General features: G+C 58.0%; 2 long non-coding RNA genes across 2 annotated transcripts; both read left to right on the top strand.

Moving 5' to 3' along the window:
• Positions 1–255: 255 nt before the first annotated feature.
• On the top strand, positions 256–6,612 carry LOC106695329. The gene is made up of 2 exons (XR_001346434.2): positions 256–6,077; positions 6,249–6,612. It is a non-coding gene; the product is annotated as an uncharacterized LOC106695329 (long non-coding RNA).
• A 10,349-nt stretch (positions 6,613–16,961) lies between these two features.
• On the top strand, positions 16,962–19,196 carry LOC111824277. The gene is made up of 2 exons (XR_002827353.1): positions 16,962–17,820; positions 17,864–19,196. It is a non-coding gene; the product is annotated as an uncharacterized LOC111824277 (long non-coding RNA).
• Positions 19,197–19,434: the final 238 nt, after the last annotated feature.

Raw genomic sequence — 19,434 nt, 5'->3', positions numbered from 1 at the left:
CTGTGGCTCCCAGCCCCACTCGGCAGGCCATTGGGCAGGAGGGGGGCAATTACGATGCCGCTCTGCCCGAGAATTTCCTAAGATTTTTTTTTCTTTTTATTATAAGAGTTTACGGCTTTATTTACCCTTTTTGAGGATAAGCTAAGTCCTTTGGGACTTATGCCATTTTCTAGCAAAAAGTCACAGTCACTGTGTGCAGGTTCCACCTAACGAAGTTACCGTTGTAAACAGTCACGTGGCCCCGTGGCCCTGAGAGAAATGAGGAGGAGAAAAGGAGCGCTGTCGTTGTGTGTTTCCCCACGGCGTGGCTGAGATTTCTGCACCGGACTTGGGAACTGGTCAGAAGCAAGACTTGCTTTTTACCCCAGGAAAATATAAAAAGTGGATTATTTGCCTGTAAACTTTCTTCGGAACCGCCGCCTTTCTTCAAAGACATAGCCATCCTGGGACCCAGGGCGGAAGTCGGGTAGAATTCAGACGCAGTTAAGAAAAGGTGGGCCCTGGCCGGCTTGGCTCAGTGGATAGAGCGTCAGCTGCAGACTAAAGGGTCCCGGGTTCGATTCCCAGGTTGCGGCTCGATATCCCCAGTGTGGGGCGTGCAGGAGGCAGCCGATCAATGAAACTCTCTCATCATTGATGTTTCTATCTCGCTATAACTCTCTCTTCCTCTCTGAAATCAATAAAAACATTTTTTTTTAAGGAAAAGGTGGGCTTGGAAGGTTTGCGTAATCGTGTGAATTCCCTGATAAAACCGAAAAAAAAAAAAAACACGTCCACTGGGTCGGAGCTTCAGTAAATAAAAAAATGGGAGGAGCAGGCCTTGGCGATGACCTCACCCGTCGCTGCTCTGTGTCAGAACCGGTTTGAAATGCTGCAGAGCGACCTGTGAACGCGCCTCCTGAGCTGGCGTTCACTCTGCATTCCAGGCCGCACGGCGAGTCCTGGGGGGAGTCGGTCTTGGGTTTTGCTTTTCGGTAAAATGTGGGTTTCCACCGACCGAGTTGTGGGGACAGCAGGCCTCTTCCCAGAAAACCTCGGGTTAACAAAACGTCGGCCCTGGCTGTTTATCTCATCTTGTTTACGGGAGCAGGAGAGACTCCGTGGCCTCCGTGTCTCCTTTATGCCGCCGGCCGGGTGAGGGTCACGGGGCCACGGGGAATTCCGCGGTAAACAGCGCCCAGGACCAGGTGAAGGCGGCGGCCCCGCAGCAGAAGATGCTGCGATTACTCATCGAGGAGTCGCATCCGCTGGGTGAGAAGGAGTGTGTTTGCTTTCTCTGTGGAAACCTCTGAGGCTGTGACCGGGACCCTGGCCACTTCCCGGTCCACCCCTGAGTCCACAGCAGTGGGCAGCCCTGAGCCAGTGCAGCCTGGGCCTCTGCTGCGGTGAATGTGGTGCCTGCACACCTGATGGCAGTGGCACTGACTGCGTAGATGTGAGCCATCAGAGGGAGCCGTGGGCCGAGACGCCCGGGCTTCCGCTGTGGCATCTAAACGGCGTGAGCGTAGGGGGAAGGGGGGATAGGTGCTGGCGTAGCCCCTCGCTCGGCACACGCTCTGTGCGAAAAGACAGCATGTGGTCCATTCAGCCATGGACTCAGTGGTGCCACGTAATCACGTTCTGCGTGCTCCGAACCTCACTGAGGGGCTTGCATTCCATACAGACTCCTGAAATCTTAACCCCCTTAGTCGCTGACAAGCATGAGTGTATTAAAAAAAAGTGGGGGAAAGGACTTGGTTGAAACCAGCAAAGGATCCGGTTGGAGTGGCCTTCACTCAGGGATTTTCTCACTGGCCTTCCTGGATTGAGGTGCAGGCAAACAGGCCTGTCTCCGGGAGCGTGACGCGAGCTTTCTTACTTATTTACTTCCCGTAGAATCACCTCTTAAGTAAACAACACCCATGGGTTCCAAAGTCCTTTCGCTGAATCAGCAGTTGGATTAACATGGGATGATCAGGGAAAGCCTTGCCTGACCTCACGCAGCCGTGACTCGATGTCCGAGTGCACAGGGCCTAAGAGTTCTCTGCAGCGCCCGCCATCATCCAAACTGCGCAGGGCCTGGGTTTCTATTTTCTCTAAAAACTCAAATCCGTAGACATGGGCGGGCGGTTCGGAGTCATAGATGCTCAGCGCAGGCCCCGTAGTGATGAAGGGACAGCTGATGACTCTGTGTGCACAGGATGAGGCCATGATGGCCGTCACAGCCATGGCAACGCTTAAACATTACGTCAAAGGAAAGTCAGCTGGACGCTCAGTTAGCCGGGGAGTAAGCAGGGACTGGAACCTCAGGAGATGCTGTGCCCGGCGAGCTCGCTCCACCCCAGAGCGTTGGACAGTCCGTGACCACAGGCAGAGCCGTGTCCTGTCCGTCCGTCCGTGTGTCCGGATCTGCCGGAGTTGGCACCGTGGTGAGAAGACGGGTTGTCAGTGAAATGAAATGGAACGTCGAGGGCAGGAAAAGCAACATTCACTTAATTCCCTGACTCATGTCTCAAGTATCACATGGTCTTCAACACTCCATGCACGCCTTCCCCCCCCAACACCCCGATTCCCATCCATCCTCCCGTGGGGCGTGGACGTGGGGGACAGTCTCCTTTACGGAGGGGGTTCACGCAGTGCATTCTATGTAAGTGCACGGGGAACATTTTGAACCAGCAATGAGGTGATTTTTGAACCCTCCCACCGGAAGACATAAAATAGAGGGAACCAGAAGAAATCAAAACAGGACAACGACGCAGGTCTGCCTGGCTGCAGACAGGGTCTGGAGAGAAGTGGGCTTGATTTTGCTCCTAAACATTTCACAAAATCTCCTTTCCTATCTTACCCCGGGAAATGGGAATTGGCGTTGCCCGTGGCTTTACTGGGGTGGAGGGCTGTCTGTAGCCCCCTTTTGTTGTTGTTAAAATAGACTGTGGCATCTACGTGTCCGGATGGTAAACTGGCGTCTTTTAGGAAGAGTAAGCATGGCTCTGTTGGTGTGTTCTACCCATTTCGAATTGAGCGGCGTCTGTTCTCCAAGTGTAATGACTGTCACCTACACGCAAGGCATGACCTTCAAACTTAGGACTTGCGGGCGGCCTAGGACCGGAGGCACCAATGCAGTGACAACAGCAGGATGTGGAGTCTAGGCCAGTGGCTCTCCCCGGGGGACACTTTTGCGGGCATCCCCGAACCCCCAGGGCAGTTGGCAAGGTCTGGAGTCATTTTTGGTTTTCACACTATAGTGTGGTACTGGCATCGATGGGTAGGGGCCAGGGATGCACAGAACATTGCTCACGCCCAGGACAGCCCGCCCGCCACATCAGCCGCGCTGAAGGTGAGACACGGCGTGCACGCGGATCCTCCATTCCTCCTGCTCTGAGATCACCGGCCCGCGCCCGGGTTCTGCGTGCCAAGCGCGGCGCCGGCAGGGAGGCAGCATTCCTGGGAGGTGCGCTGGGGCCCGCATTCCAGGTTCACCTGCCCCGGCCTGTCCGCCCTGAGCGCTCCCCAAGTGAAAGCAGGAGGCATGCGAGGCGCCTTCGCCGCCCCACCTGGCACCTGCCCAGCGGAGCCTGGGGCCCGGGTGGGAACGGGCTCCCTCGCTGCTGGGGAAGCACCCGAACTTCACACAAAGCACCCCGTCTTCCCTGCCCTCTCTCCCCTCCTGGGGGTGCCGGGCGGCGCTGAGCTAAGTCACCCCTCACCGCTCTGCTCCCTGCGAACCAGCAGGAAGCCCAGCTGCCCGAGCCGGGCTTTGGGGGGACAGGAGGCGTCCGCTCTGTTCGGAACCCTCCCTCTCCGACCGCAGCGGCCTGCCCACGGGGAGCACTGTGCCCGGGTGTTGGGATGGCAGAGCGGGCGGCGAACGGTGGCGTGTCTGCCGCGTGGTTCTCTGGGACCGTGGTGTTGGGCTCGGCTATCACGTGGTTGCGCCTGATGGTCTGGCAGAGGGCCAGGCAGCCGTGTCACCCGTCTCAGCCCGCAACCTCCCCGCGGACTGGCGCGTCACGGTGCCTTCAGCCGGGCCCGAGGACGGTACCAGAGCCTTGGAGCCGCGCACACCCGGGGCATCCTGTGGCGCGTGGGCAGGGCCGGGGACGGGCGCGGGGCCTGCTGGAATCGGGGGCCTGTAAGGAAAGCAGTGTGGTTGCGTGTGGGTCCAGGAACACGTACCCCAGAAGGACCGTGCGTCATAAAATACAGCGATTTCTTGAGCGGTAGAGCCACACTGACTGCCCGGTGCAGCTGGCGCCCCATGAGCACTTGCTGAGGGAGGGACCGTGGTCCAGCTCTCACTTCGCACAGGAGGAGACTCGAGGTCCTGCTGTGGCCGAGAGCAAGGCTGCGCGTGGGGTGTGCGTGGCCCGAGCGCCATGTGCCGACGCAGGGGACCCCGAAGGAACGAAACCAGTATCTCCTGGAGTCGCTGCCCTTCACGCCCCTGGCACCACGGCTCCCGACAGCCAGGACGTGGAAACGCCTGCGTGCCCGCCGGTGGGGGAGCAGAGGAGGAAGGTGAGCTGCGGTGAATGTCACCCAGTGAGACAAGAAGGCATTCCTGCCATTTGCAGCGACATGGACGGGCCTGGAGAACGTTATTCTAAGTGAAATAAGCCAGACATAGAATGACAAGTACTGTATGATCTCACCTATGTGTGGAAACTTCCAAAAAATATATAAAGTTGAGCTTGTAGGCACAGAGTGGGGCGCTGGTTGCCAGGAGCCGGGGGGAGGGGAGCGGGGAGAGGGTCAAAGGGCACAGACTCGCAGTTGGAGGCTGAGCGGTTCCTGGTGGTCGAATGCACAGCACAGCGACTGTCGTTAATAACGCTGCCAATACGCAGGCTCGGGATTTGCCAAGAGAGGAGGTCCTAGTTCTCAGCACACACATGTGCGCACACAACACGCAGAGGTGACCGTGTGGTGACAGGTGGGTTTTAAAAAAGATCTGTGTGCTGCTATCACCTAAACACATATGACGACACGGCTAGGAAGTCCTAAGTCAAGCAAAAGTTTATTAACATGTTCGTTATCTCGGAAAACGCTCCATTGGGGCACAGAAACTTCCAGCTCATCATCGTCTATTTCTAAATGCACAACACGGAGCAAGCAGTAGACTCTCTGAGTACGTCATAATTCAGTAACAGATCAGCTAGGGGGGATGTTTTTAAAATGTCTATTGCTGTCCTGGCTGGTGTGGCTCGGTTGGCTGGGCATCGTCCCGTGCACCGAAAGGCTGCCGGTTCGATTCCCGGTGCGGGGGCATGCAGGAGGCAGCCCATCGATGTTTCTCTCTCTCCCTCTCCGTTCTTGTCTCTCTAAAAATCAATTATGAAAATTTTAAAGTAAAATAAAATGCCTTTTCCTAGCAGGGATGATGGTCAGCACTGTCTAGCTCCTGCCGTCCTAGTCTCGTCACCAGCTCTCCATCCGTGTGAGGGCCCCATGCTGGGCGCTGGGTGCTCTGCGGCCAGTAGTGACCAGCTGTGAGAGCTGGTGCAGGGCCCTGCGTGGACTGTGAACTGTAAGCACTGATGACGTCAGCAGAGTTAGGTAAACACAGCTGGGACTGCCCCGTAGCCCGCGGGTGACCTGACCGCAGCTGTCATTCACCCTTGGAGAGGCAGAGGTCCACCATGTGGTGGACCTGCCACGGTGCCTTGGGTGGTTGTGTCTGTTTTCTCGTTCACAGATTTTCATGGAGCCAATAGAATCGAGAGGCTCAGGCGCCTCTAGGACAGGCTGGGTTCATGCTGGGGCCGAGGCTCTCCCTGGCGTGTGACCTTGGGCGGGATCCAAGGTCAGATTCCTCAGCTCGGGAAGGAGGGTAGCCCTGGAGGAACAGTGTGCGGCTCAGGACAGATGACCTGGCCCCATCCCCGGCACGGTTAGTGGCAGCAGACTCCGAAATCAAACAGAAAAATAAACCGAATGACCTGGGACGGAGTTTCTTCTTCTGAATGACTAAGCATTCCAATAGCCTCGCACATGGCGGTTCCCAGGAAGCTGTCCACCACACACGCTGCCTCTTAACGGAGGAAATCCAGGCTGTGAGCGAGCCGTCTGTGCGCCGGGCCAGCGGCTCTCCTGTGCCTGTGAGTCAGCCGTCCCCGCCCCCCGCTCTGGTCCCTGGTACAGGCACAGGTAGCCTGGTGGGTGCCGCTGCGGGAATATGTCCTTTCTAGCTCCCCGGACCGGGCGGGGCGTCCTGGGTGGGGCCCGGGGGGTTGGGTCATAGTATGAAGCAGAAGTAAAATCGTCAACAGAGTTGCCTGCACTTGGAGCCTCTGCGGTCAGGATTTTTCCGCAAGTTCATTGCCGCCGGCTGTCCCGGCTGCTGTCATCTGGCTGCCAGAGCCCGGCCTGGGACGCATGCAGCCGCATTAGAAATCACCCGGGCACGCTGTCCTCGCGTCTGCCAAGGCACCTCGGTCACACGGTGGGACAGTCCGGGGCGAGGGCCCGGCTAGGCTTGAGCTCCTCCGACGCTGACGTGGTTCCCACGTTTACATTTCCCAGGCGTCGGGCTGCGTGTTTCCAAGCGCTTGCTGTGTCCTCGGCTTTAGCAGGCAGGCCTTTCTGCAGACCTTAATCTCCAGTATTTTTTTAAAATAAGAAAACACTCTGTTATGCATGTGTGTTGTGTCTACGCCGCATCCACCTCGTTCCCCACGGTTTTGAAAGTAAGCAGTCGTGGTCATGTTTGCAATATGAGAGATTCAGCAAGTCCCAGCCATGACACACACACACACACATGCACACACACACACGCACTCACACTCACATGCACGCTTACACACTCATTCTCACTCACACTCACACTTTGGCAAGAATATCAAGTCTGAGGAGCAGTTGGGAATTCTTTTGCTCGTCAGACGGAAAGAATTGTCAGCAGTTCCAGCGCTGAGTGGTGCGTGGAAGCAGTTGGTCCAGACGGGCGGCCCTTACGGAACCGGTGCTGTGTCCCGAGGGGACCTGGTCAGGCGGCCACGTGAGGACGAAGCTCGGCGGCTCTTTGTCCTTTGGTCTGGGTCCCCCCTTTCCTCCTCCCGGCGTCGCACACACACTGAGGTCAGACCTCGGAGGTCACTGCTGGTGAGAAGGACGCGTCCTCGCGCTGTCTCCAGGCTTGCTTGCCGGCGGGTCAGAGGAGGGGCGGCCGGCTGTGCCCTCAGGCCGCCGCCTCGGTGACTCCCAGCTCCTGGGGGCGTCGCTTATGGAGGGAACCCCAGTGTCCCGCTCACTCCGAGTCCGCGGGCACTTGCTTCCCAGGTTGAGTCTGGGAGGCCCCGTGAGCACTGGGCGGGGAGGCAGCCGGGACACAGGCCACCTGCAGGGCAGCCACCGCAGTGGGCCCCGCGTGGTCTCCGAGGCGGCGCCCGGCGGCTGTGTGCTCCACGGACGGAGCTGGCTCATGGCTCTTGTCTGGACCACGCGTGCGACTGGGTGTCTCGTGGCGTCTCTGGAAGTGTCCGGGTCTCAGCGAGGGTGCCTGTAGCTGCTGCTGCAGGCGGGTCTCCCTGTTCCCAGGAGTTCACAGAGCGATTCTGAGCTGCTCCCGCTCCTTCTGGCGCTCCTCTCACACAGTTTCCATCCAGAGGCCACAGCAGCCGGTGGGGCAGGGCGGGGACAAGGGCGGGTGGGAGTCCTCAGAAGGCATCCCCGGGCGGTCCCCTGTCCCGGGCGGTGTGGCCTGGGAGGATGTGGCTTATCTAATCCTTGTCGGCTGCCCAGGCCTGAAAGCCAAGGTTACAATTAAAACGGAGGGTGGGGGACCGCAGGCCGCCCCGCCTGTCCCCAGCCCGCCTGGCCCAGGTCCCCTCTGCGGGGCCCATTTCTAGGAGGACATTGGATCCCCAGCCTTCCCTCCACGTGACTCACAGGAGCTCACTTTTTTTTTTTTTTTTTGAAGCTCTTAACTGATCTGCTTCACAATGAACTAGTTTTGTCTGAAGCAGACAAACCAGATTCCCCAGCACAGCCCTGGCCTGGGCCTCGAGAAAGAGCTTTCGTTCCGATCTGTGAACAAGGAGGCCCCTCCCTCCCAGGGCGGCTGTTGGGACCGCTCAGTGGGCCGGGCCGGTTCATGCTCCCCTCCCCCTGGAGCCCCAGCCCGCCCGGCTCTGGAAGGACTAAACATGGCCAGTCACAGTGGGTGACTGTCCTAAATGCATACGTGTCCCGTCTAGGTATCCGACTCCCTCTCTCTCCTTTTCCTTTCCTTCTCCCCAAAGTCCCTGTCCCCCAACACCCCCCCAGACACCAGGCCACTACATAGAACGTTGTCTTGATCTCAGTTGGGGTTGAGTCTTTACTCTTTTGTTTTCGCAGTTCGATTTCCACCAACTTGAGGTCGGCTTCCCGAGCTCCGTGTGTTCACGGTGCTCAGCCCGCCTGGGTGAAGGGGGGCGGGGGACTTCTGTGGGCTCCGTGTCCTCGTTCATGTTGTAAATGGCGGTCCCTCCCGCTCTGAGCTTGCATTTGCTCTTAGTAATGAATGGACTGTGCAAGGCCTGGAAACCAAATGCACAAGGTGAGCTCGGTCCTTGGCCGCCACAGGTAGTTCACAACACGTGGAAAACCAGCGAGGCCAGGGCAGGGGCAGTAAAGGCATCTTGTGATTCTAGAGCAGTTTGGGCGGCTTCAGAGTTTTCTGGAAAACTCCTGAGTATTTTCCATCTCTCAGGAAAGCATGTGTGTTTGTGTGGAAGGTGGCACCTGGGACATGAAGGGACTTGTGTGATGTGTCAGGGCAGTGGCTCCCAGTACTTTTCCATGATTCCTAAGAATAACATTTCTGACCTGAAGACTTGATTTGCACTGATTTTCAAACTGGGGACAGTCATGACCGGCCTCTTTCTCAGAAAACGCCTCCGGGCCTCTCTGAACCAACTCCCTTGAACAGGGAGGTGGGCGTGATGGGATTCTACCTCCTTCGTCTGTCGAGGTTCCCACTTGACGTGTCCCTGGGCCTCTGCGTGGTTGCGTGTCTTTAGCGACTCGCTGCTGCAGACTACGGTTACCGTTGAGATTCACGTGGAAGATTTCAACTTCAGGTTCAACCGTAGGTCAGAGTCTGCGCTTCCCCCGTCTCTCCGGCCCTCGCTTGGAGAACCGTCAGCTGTGGGTGTGGAAATAATTTTCTTGAAGGCAGTATGTGTCGAGTGGCTGACGGAATGCGACAGCACACCAGTTGCCTAAGTGTGAAAAGGGATCTGGGTGTTTTCATTGGCGGCGGGTTCCACATGAGCCAACAGCCACGTGACACGGCTGGCCGGGCTGGTTAATAAGAGCGCAGTGTCCTGAACTCGGGAGGTAATGGTCTGGCCGTGCCCTGTGCCCGTCAGAAGGCGTGGGGGGCGGGGGTGGGGCGGGGTGTGTCATTCCGGGCACAGGGTAAAGGGACCGCCGTGAGCTGGAGTTTGTGGGTGGACTGGAGCCAACAGGGCAGGGAGTGAGAATCCACGCAGGGGCAGGTGAAGGCTCAGGTGTGCTGAGCGCGGTGGACGGCCAGGCTCGGCCAGCTGTCCGCACGTCTGAGAGGCGGACAGGGAGCGTGACTTACGCTTCTGGCTCCATAGTCAGAACTAAGACCAATGGTGTGAGTTAGAGACAGGCAGACGGCTCAGGGGTTGAGCATCGACCTATGTACCAGGAGGTCACGGTTCGATGCCCGATCAGTGGCTGAGGAGGGCTGGGCGTCCCCGAGAAGTGAGGAGGTGCCCCCACCCCCGTCAGGACTGTGTTTTGTGGTGAAGAGTGTGTGGGGATCCACGACACAAAACATACGAGACGTGTGATGGCAGTAGCTGCCTCCCCCTGGACTTCACTCCGCCTCCTTGCTCTGTGCGATGGACACCGGTGCCTGTTTTCAGAGCCTGAGCAGGGCCCAGAGCCGCTCAGTTAAAGACCGCATTTCGCCGTCTCCTTGTAGGGCGTGTGGGAAGGGGTGTGAGAAGTGCTGTGTTCACGCTCCACATCGCTTCCCGAACAGAACACCGCCCCATTTCCACTTCCCGTGCTGACCTGCTAACTCCAGCCACGTACCAGGCAGACACCCACTTGAATGTTGGGCAGAAGTTGCATGGGTTTTGACAAAGGAATGAAGCCCCGTGTCCCCCATCTCGGTATCACACTGAGTTGGTTTCACGGCCCCGAACGGCCCCTGGGCTCCGCCTGTCCCCCAGCTCCCTGTGCCGGCCACCCCGCCCTCTCGCCAGCCGTGTTGGCTCTGACGCCCTGCATCCCTGCGCGCTCCCCGCCTGGTGCCGATGGAAACTCCTTAGTCTGCAGTAGGCGCTCCGTCCGTATTTGTTGAGAAAACATTTGCGTGGATCATCAGAGCTTCGCGTGATTGCTTACCCATTACATCATCGCGTGAGAAAACAGCCATCTCCCAGCGATGTGCTGAGTGGACACTGGCCGTGTGCTTGACCCAGATAACGTCTGGGTGGGGGTGGAGCTGGAGCTGGAGGTGGAGGTGGAGGTGGAGGTGGGGGTGGAGGTGAAGGTGGAGGTGGAGACGGAGGCCGGCGCCCAGTGCCAAGTGCCGGGCACGGCTGGGCCTGGGCAGCTGGGCACGGCTGGACCTGGGCAGCAGAGAGGGCCTGGGAGCAGGGGGAGGCTTCAGGGGGCGGCGGGCTCACCCCTGTCCACCCCGAGGAAGACACGCAGTGGTTCTGAGCAAGAACAGCACTGTTCTAATCTATGGTTCTTGTTTGACGTTTTCTCACCTTTCCCAGGGAGCTGTTTCATGTGCTTTTCGTCACAGATGGTCATTAAGAGTCAGGGACTGTCTTTCTTTAACTGGAGGGACTCGGGTCGGTGTGGCCACTCCTCCTCCTGGGCTGGCCTGCGTGGGTTCCCGATGTTCCGGTGTTCACGGGAGCGTCATAGGAAAGCTGATTTTCCAAAGTCCCACCTTCTGCAAGGAGAGTGTAATGAGGCGCGAAAAACGTTTCTTGACATTTTTACTTGTTGACTTTAGAGAGAGAGAGGAGAGGAGAGAGAGAAACGTTGGTTTGTTGTTCCACGTAGTGATGCGTTCATTGGTTGATTCTCGTACACGCCCTGACCGGGGATCGAACCCGCCACCTTGGTGTATAGGGACAGCGCTCCCACCGACCACGTTACCCATCCAGGGACAAAACAGCCTGCTCACACTGACCTCTCCTCGGTATCTTTTTAGTCCATCGTTGTGCATAGAACACCCGATAATTTCAAGAACCCGAGACCAACAAACGTCCCTTCATAAGCACAGCCTCGTGGGTTTTTCCTTGTTTTGCCTTCATTTCAGGAAACCATTTTCTAACTCTTCCTCCGTGTTCTGGGAGCCGTCGGTGGCACTGGGCAGGGGCTGGCCGTGTGCTGGAGACTCTAACGGAAAAGGCCGCGGGGTGTTCCCAGAGGAGCAGCGCGCTTCCCTCTGACCAGTCAGGGGTGCCGTGCGGCCTGGAGAGAGAAGCCTGGGCCTTGGAGCCAAGAGGCCCAGCTCAGGCCCAAGTCCGCCAGCTGCCACCTGTGACCACGTGAGCCTGAGAGCCAAGTGTCTGCCTGGTCAGCGGCACAAGAGCGCGCATGTTGTTTTCCATTACGCTGCACGGGCGTGGCCAGATCTCCATGCCAGCTTGTGCCACACCGTCCCCTGGCTCACACCTGTCCCCGGTCTCCCACCTGTCACATACCTCCGGCCTGTCCCACAACCTAACACCCGTCCCGTGCCATCACACTTGTCGCCTACCTCACACCTGTCGCTCTGCCTCACACATGTCCCCTACCTCACACCTGTCCCCTGCCTCCCACCTGTCCCCTGCCTCCCACCTGTCCCCTGCCTCACACCTGTCCCCTACTTCACACCTGTCCCCTGCCTCACACCTGTCCCATGCCTCACATCGTCCTCTGCCTCACACCGTCCCCTGCCTCCCACCTGTCCCCTGCCTCCCACCTGTCCCCTGCCTCACACCTCTCCCCTGCCTCACACCGTCCCCTGACTCACACCTGTCCCCTGCCTCACACCTCTCCCCTGCCTCACACCGTCCCCTGCCTCACACCTGTCCCCTGCCTCACACCTGTCCCCTACCTCACACCTGTCCCCTACCTCACACCTGTCCTCTGCCTGTACCTGTCTTTCAGAGCGACCCTCCAGAAGGTGCACTTTGGGTTGGGAGGCGCTCCCTGTGCTGTTAATCGGGGTGCCGTCCCCAGCCCAGGTGCCCCTGCGGGTGCTCTGGATTGGCGTTTCCACCAGCAATGTTCGAGTGGAAAACAACATGCCCCGTCCCTCTGTGAGTCGTGTGAAGTGAATCCAGTGGATCTTGTTCGTGGTCTTGCACAGGCCACTCGAGGGGGTGCAACGGTCTCCGTGCGGGTGGGGTGCTGTCTTTTCTGGGGGTGGGGGTGTGGCCCTCAGTCCAGGCCCAGGAGGCTGCAGGCCTGCCCACTGGCCGCCCCAGGAAGGAGAGCCGTCCCAGGGGCGAGAGCGCTGCTTCCCACCGTCCTCAGCTGCTTCCAATTAGACCAGCGTCCACGGCCCGGCTGTGTCTTGATCAGGATCATTCTCCCATGTCCGTGCGAGCGTCAGCCACAGGGGCAGGCCCGCTGGCCGTATTGTCACAGCACAGCTCTCCCCGTGTGGCTCGGGTCGAAGGCGAGCTTCCTGGGCCAGAGGGACTGCGAGACAAGCCCTGCCCGCCCGCGGTCGATGGTCTGGAAGGATGTCTGTCACACATAAATCACTGCGTGAGTCTCGGCATCTCCGTGTGAAACTCGTTCTCCATATGTGGATTTTTGGACGCGAGACAAATGGCACTTCGCCAAGAGGCTGAAAGAGGTAGACCAGCTATGAGCTCATCTCCTCGGCCCACCAGGCGGTTCATCACTTGATTGACATGTTTTCTGCGGCCCCCAAAGAATGAAGCGTCGCAAACACCCAAGTCACTCGGTGGGTCCGGTTGTTGGAGATGAATGGCCCGACGACTGGTCCTCAGAGGATCCTGGGCCCTCTGGCTGCCATGGGGGGGGGCAGGGTCTGACTGGCCAGCGTTATCCACACTCATCTCGGCTCCGGGGGAATTTAGGGACCTGGAGGGGGAACTGAGTGACCCCATTAACCAGGAGAGGAGACACACTGGGGGATCCATGGAAAGTCAAAAATCCAGACTTCAGAGCAAGGGACCCCGGAGGCTAGAAGCGAGGGGAGCCGTGCTGGGGAAGGGAGGGAGGGCCGCTCCAGAGCCAGGCCTGGGCCCAGCATCGGCCGCTCCCTGGACGCGGCGGAGAAGGAAACCCGTTTCTGAATTGAGATTAGTCTGCACAGACACGGCAGGGTATTTGGCCACATGGTCTCCTGCGTGTGATCCCTGCGTGAGAGGCGTAGGAGTAAGAGCTGGAGTGAGGTGAGGAGAGGAGAGGGAGACAGAAACGTGGAGGCCCCACACCCCCAGGACCCTCCTCTTAACCCTGGAGCTCAGATCAGAGCCCTCACAGCCCTGGGTGTGATTTACAAATAGCTGTGGCTGTTTGGCTGGGTCCCTCCTGCTTGTATGGACGTGTGTTTTCTCCATCGTCGCTGCTCATGTGCGTGGAAACGTGGCCGTGGTTTCCAAGTGGAAGCTGGTGCTGTTCTTCCCATGATGCCTGTGCCGCTTGGAGGTGTCTGATGGGCAGGCCAGCGGCCCGTGCCCCTGTGGCTCACATCCTGTCTCACCACGGAGGGGCTGGGGGTGGGGGGGGTTGTTCTGCATCCCAGGGCCTTCTTTCCTTGCCAATATCCGACCACCTGGGCAAACCTGACTGGCCGCATCTTGGAAAAACTACTTAAAACGGGGAGCTCTGCTCTGGACTCGAAACCGCTTTCCACCCAACGTGTGCGGAGCCCGCGCTGCTCAGACGAGAGGACTCTCCCCATCTTGGGTGCTTGCTCCGTGCCAGCCCCGTGCTCCTCCCCGTCCCCTCCTTCCAGTGCTCACATGAGCCTGGGAGAGCGACACCCCGCGTCCTCCTCACTGTGGGGAGACGGAGGCCAGAGAGGCTCCGCGATGTGTCCAAACTCCCCGGGCCCAGCCCGTGCCTGTGCTGCCCGCGCCGTGTTCTGCCCGCGCCGTGTGCTGCCCGCGCCATCTGCTCCACAGCCCCCACCGCCTCCCCACCCTCCTCAGTCCGATCTGATGGGAAGAGCAGAAGGGGGTCCAGTTTCCAACAATGAGATGAATGAAGGACTCGTTGCCCGGAAATCGGCCTCCCACCTCCCGCACCTCCATCCTTCTCTGCCTTCTGGCCGCGTGCCTCTCCCCCTCATTTCCTCCTCGGTCTTGCTGAACCTCTTCTTCCCTGGCGAAGTCATCAAGGCCCCGGCTTTTATTTCACTCTGGTCCTCCACTTAGCCAGAACCCTATGCGCCGAGGCCGCCGGAACATTCCAGAATCCTCAGGGCGGCGGGGGGATTGCGGAGGGGCTGAGTGTGTGTGTCTAAGATGAGAAGCCCAGGTGTGGGGGAGGAAAAAGGAGGAATAAAACATCGATTTTTTTTTTTTTACAGATATCTCCTATTTCCCCTCTTTCCCCCTCCTCCCAGCCCCCACCCTGTCGCCCGTGGCCGTGGCTGTGCCTGGAAGTGTATACCTTCTGTGGTTTCTCTCTTCCCGTCCTCCCAACCGTGTGTCCACCACCCACACCAAGTCTCCTCCCCTCACCATTCATCCCCCTGTACCTGCCCCACCCCCCCCCCTCTGGTAACCACCCTGTTGCTGTCTGCGCCCATGAGTTTTTGGTTATTGTTTTGCTCAGTCCTTTCACTTTCTTCAACCAGCTCCCAACCCCCTCCCCTCTGACAGCTGTCAGTCTGTTCACTGTGTCTGTGAGTCTGTTTCTATTCTGTTAGTTTATCTTGTTCATTAGATTCCACCTGTGAGTGAGATCACGGGGGACTTGTCTTTCTCTGAGTGGCTTACTGCACTGAGCGTAATGCTGTCCAGGCCCCTCCGTGCTGTCGCGAAGGGTTAGACTTCCTTCCTCTCTCCTCCTGAGTAGCGTTCCCTGGTGTAAATGTCCCGCAGCTTTTTGTCCACTCGTCTGCCGATGGGCACTTGGGCAGCTTCCAGACCTCGGCTATTGTACATAACGCTGCGGTGGACACAGGGTGCATCCATTCTTTCCAATCAGCGTTTCAGGTTTCATTGGATGTATTCCCAGAAGTGAGGTCACTGGGTCAGATGGCAGTTCCATTTTCCGTTTTTTTGAGGAAACTTCAGATGGCAGTTCCATTTTTCGTTTTTTTGAGGAAACTTCACACTGTTCTCCGCAGCGGCTGCCCCAGCTGCGTTCCCACCAGCAGTTTGGTGACGTGTTGATGGCAGCGTTCTGACGGGTGTGAGGTGGTACCGCGCTGTGGTTTTAACGTGCGTCTCTCTGGTACCGCGCTGTGGTTTTAACGTGCGTCTCTCTGATGACTAGTCTGTCGGCTCCTGCGTGTCCTCTGTGGGGAAGTCTGTTCAGGCTCCGGTTTCCCTGCCTCCCGGTGCACCCACCTTCCTTATTTCCGGGAGACAGCGCAGCTTCTGACAACTGACATGTTCTCTTCCGAGTCCCCCGATACCATCGACCTGCTCTCCTACCGCTGGGCGTTCATAAGAATCACCAGCTCGCCGGCTTCATGAGCAGGGGGACCCTTTCCTGAGTAACCGCCATAGCCAGAGCAGGAAAAGGACCAAAGTGTCCGACTTTTTATCAAATTTCCGTGTGGAGTTCTGGGATTTAAATGCACGCGCGCGCACACACATACGCACACACACGCAGAAATACACGGACAGAAAACCCGCTGCGGGGCTGTGTTGGCACGGGACCTGCCGTCGCCAGCCCAGTGGTCCCCGTGGCGGACGAGAGGACGGCGGCCATGCAGACGGTGGCGGCAGATGACCCAGTTACACCCAGCCGTGTCCTGATTCCCAGCTGGCGCCGGGTCCAGGAGCGCGCACACGCGTGTGCAGGAGGGAAGCACACACCACCATGTGTCTCCTCCCGCTGTCCAGTCCCTGGATAGGCCTCGTGATGGGCTGGTCCAGGTCTCTCAGTGCCCCTCGCCCGTTCACAGGAAGAAAGGAAAAGACACGAACGAAGAGTCTTCCTGAACCCCAGCGTTATAGTCGCGCTTTGTGCCACAACAGCCTGGCCGTGCCCATGCCGCGCCTTCCATCGCTGGGGGCAGGCGAGGGCCGCCGGAGCCCCCCAGCAGGAGGCAGTGTGGGGCCCGGCCCCGAGCCCAGGGCCGCCTCCCGTCCTTCGGGGGGTCTGGGCCTCGGCTTTGGGGGCTTCGGGACGAGAGGAGCTCCCTGCCCCTCAGCCCTGCGGCCGGCTGACACTGCAGGCCGCCCCCACCCCCACCCCCGCACTGCTAGGAAGGAAGCAGGAAGGAATTCGGAGCATCTGTGTTATGCTCAAAAGCAGGAAGAATTCCATAAATTCACGCGATGATGGAGAACTCAGATACAGTCACAGGCCTATTTCCGGAACGGGCCTCGTTTGTTCTTGTGCGAAGGCTCCCGGGCCGGGAGGAAGCAGCAGCCGCTCGGAGTCTGGGCTTCCACGGGCCTTCCCTTACGCATCATCGTGTTTCACCTTTTTTTTAAAAAAAAAAAATCAGAATCATTAAAAAATAAATGAAAAGTTTTCTCAGATTTTTTTTAAAAGAGTTGACAACAGATAGCCTGAGTCTTTTAAGACACAGGGTCGAGAGAGGCCATCGAGGGATAGATGATGATGGAAAATAAGTAAATAAATACAAAAAATACAGTAAACTAGGGCCAGGCTGTTGGCTCTCAGCCGTCCTGTGTGCACTGGCGGAGTCATGGGAATTCGCAGGCTTTGTTCCATCTCATCGGCTCTTTAGAGCAGTGGTTCTCAACCTTCTGGCCCTTCAAATACAGTTCCTCATGTTGTGACCCAACCATACAATTATTTTCGTTGCTACTTCATAACTGTAATGTTGCTACTGTTATGAATCGTCATGTAAATATCTGATATGCAGGATGGTCTTAGGCGACCCCTGTGAAAGGGTCGTTCGACCGCCAAAAGGGCCGCGACCCACAGGTTGAGAACCGCTGCTATAGAGAGAGAACATTCTTTCTAAGCATGTTTACCAACATGCGCGTGTGTGTGCATGTGCACATATGCATATCCACAAGGACTCTGTGTAGCTATAGTTCCGCTAAAATGCTAACAAGTTTGGAATCTTCCTTTCAAATCAGTGCAGAACCACACGACTCTCTCTCCCAATTATATGTGAAGGAGAGAAAAGCACCCACAACGTTTACGACAGAAATATGCACTGTCCATTTAGGTCTCGTCTACGAAGACGCTGCGGGGTGGGGTGTGTCTCTTTAAAGCCGATGGACACGGCTCTGGGCCGGCCGGGAAATGCAGTCACTTAGCAGCATCCACAGGGCAGGGCAGCTCTCAGCACATTCCTGTCTCGCGGGGGATTGGAGGGTCCGGAGAAGACGGCGGAGGCCCACCCCACAGACTCGTGCCATCGGCCCGGCCTGTGGGGTTCCCAGCGGGGTCACCCCCAAAGGCACACGCGTTACCAACCCCGCCTGGACGGCGCAGGCAGCTCGCGTTCTGCAGGTGGCCTGCGGGAGGCTGGAGCGTGTAGTTGATCAGAAAGTCCCCGTGCTGACGTCACGTCCGCTCACCGCTGTCCTGAGCTGTTGACAGCCATCCCTGCACGTGTCAGAGCTGCTCTTAGCACAGCAGCCGGGGACCGACTTCCTCCTCGAGGAGCATCGCCGGCCTGGGCCCGGGAGACTGAGTCTGGTGGGCTTTACAGCTTCATCCGTGGCGTGTGTCCCCGTGGGAAAGGCACGTCGGTCCGAGTCGGGTGAGCGAGGTCCCCGTGGGAAAGGCACGTCGGTCCGAGTCGGGCGAGCGAGGTGCAAATCCCAGCTCTCCCGCTGCCAGCCCAGGGGGGTGGTAGGTTCCTGGGCCGTCTGTGCCCGCGCTTTCCTGTGGGGACCACGGAGCTGGTGGCAGCCTCCCTGCCCAGGGCCGGGTGGGGAGTGGAGCCGTAGGCGGCACGGAGCCTTGGGCTGCTGCCGCGGGGGATCGGGCGCTGTTTCCCGTTTCAGGGAGGACTCTTCCCTGCGAAGGCCCTGCTGCCTGGGGACCGGTTCGCATCAGCTCACGTATCCATTTCAGGAGCGGTTCTCCAGGCGCCTCCCCAGTGCCCGCCGCACCCCCATCCATCGATCGCTCAGTCCTGTTTGGAGAAACACTGACAGATGCTTTTATTTAGTTTTTAAAGATATGTTTATTGATTTCAAAGGGGAAGGGGGAGAGAGAGAGAGAAACATCCATGGTGAGAGAGAACCATGGATCGGCTGCCCCCTGCACGCCCCACACTGGGGATGGAGCCTGCAACCCGGGCCTGTGCCCTGAGCAGGAATCGAGCCGGGACCGCCTGGTTCCTGGGTCAATGCTCAGCCACTGAGCCACGGGCCGGGCTGAGCTCAGTTTTGAATTTGCATCATGGCATCGTCTCTGAGCTGCTGTGAGGAGCACTTCTGTCTGCTTTGTCCACCTAATTGTTTTAAACCTTTTCTTGCCTGTCCCCGCGGCAGGAATTATATTCCCGAGGACGACTTTGTTACTATAGAACATCTGGCGTTCGGGAACGCATGCTTTCCTGCTGTGAACCGCTGCTCCCAGCTGACCTGTTCCCCGAAGGCAGAGACATGGTAACCGCGATCTGTAAGCTGACAAGGTGGCAGTCACGACTGTGGTTTTACGGTAGCTGAGGAGCGATGGCTCATCGCCTTCTGATGACAGAGTGAAGAGCTTTCTTTAGAAGGGCGTTTCAGCAAAACGTTTTCATCGGAGTTTGAACCTTGAGACTGTGAAGTGTTTTTCGAAACCTATTTTCGGCATCTTTGGTGAAGGTTCTGGCCCGGAGAGCCCCTGAATGGGAAATCAATAGAACAACGTAAAGACAGCATCTCGCCCTCACCGTGCGATCCCGCTGGTTGGGCACCGGGAGGTCACGGTTTGATTCCCGGTCAGGGCACATGCCTGGGCTGCAGGCTTGATCCCCAATGCGGGGCAAGCAGGGAGCAGCTTTTCTCTCTCTCTATCCCTTCCTCTCTCTCTCTCAAAATCAATTTAAAATTTTTTTTAATAAGAAAACATCTCACAATGTCATAAAATCACTTATCCACCTTCTTAAAGCCTGTGTTTTAGCTTATAAACAAAACTGTATTTCTCATCGTGCTGGAGCTCGGACTCCAGGTGGCAGTGCCCGCACGGTGGGAGGGTCGTGCCCTCAGATGTGGAAAGGTGTCACTTTCTCAAAGCTTTTAAAGAGCCTGTGTGAGTACAGAGGAGGTGGGGCAGGGGGGGAGCTGGGACCATCATCTGGGTCAGGGCAGGTCGCGAGGGTCGAGTCTTCTTTCTTCTGAGGGAGGG

This window comes from Myotis lucifugus, unplaced genomic scaffold (genome assembly GCF_000147115.1).
Source record: "Myotis lucifugus unplaced genomic scaffold, Myoluc2.0 scaffold_1107, whole genome shotgun sequence".
Classification (NCBI taxonomy): Eukaryota; Metazoa; Chordata; class Mammalia; order Chiroptera; family Vespertilionidae; genus Myotis; species Myotis lucifugus.
Note: the sequence above shows the minus strand (reverse complement) of the source record. Positions and strands in the feature narration are given on the sequence as shown.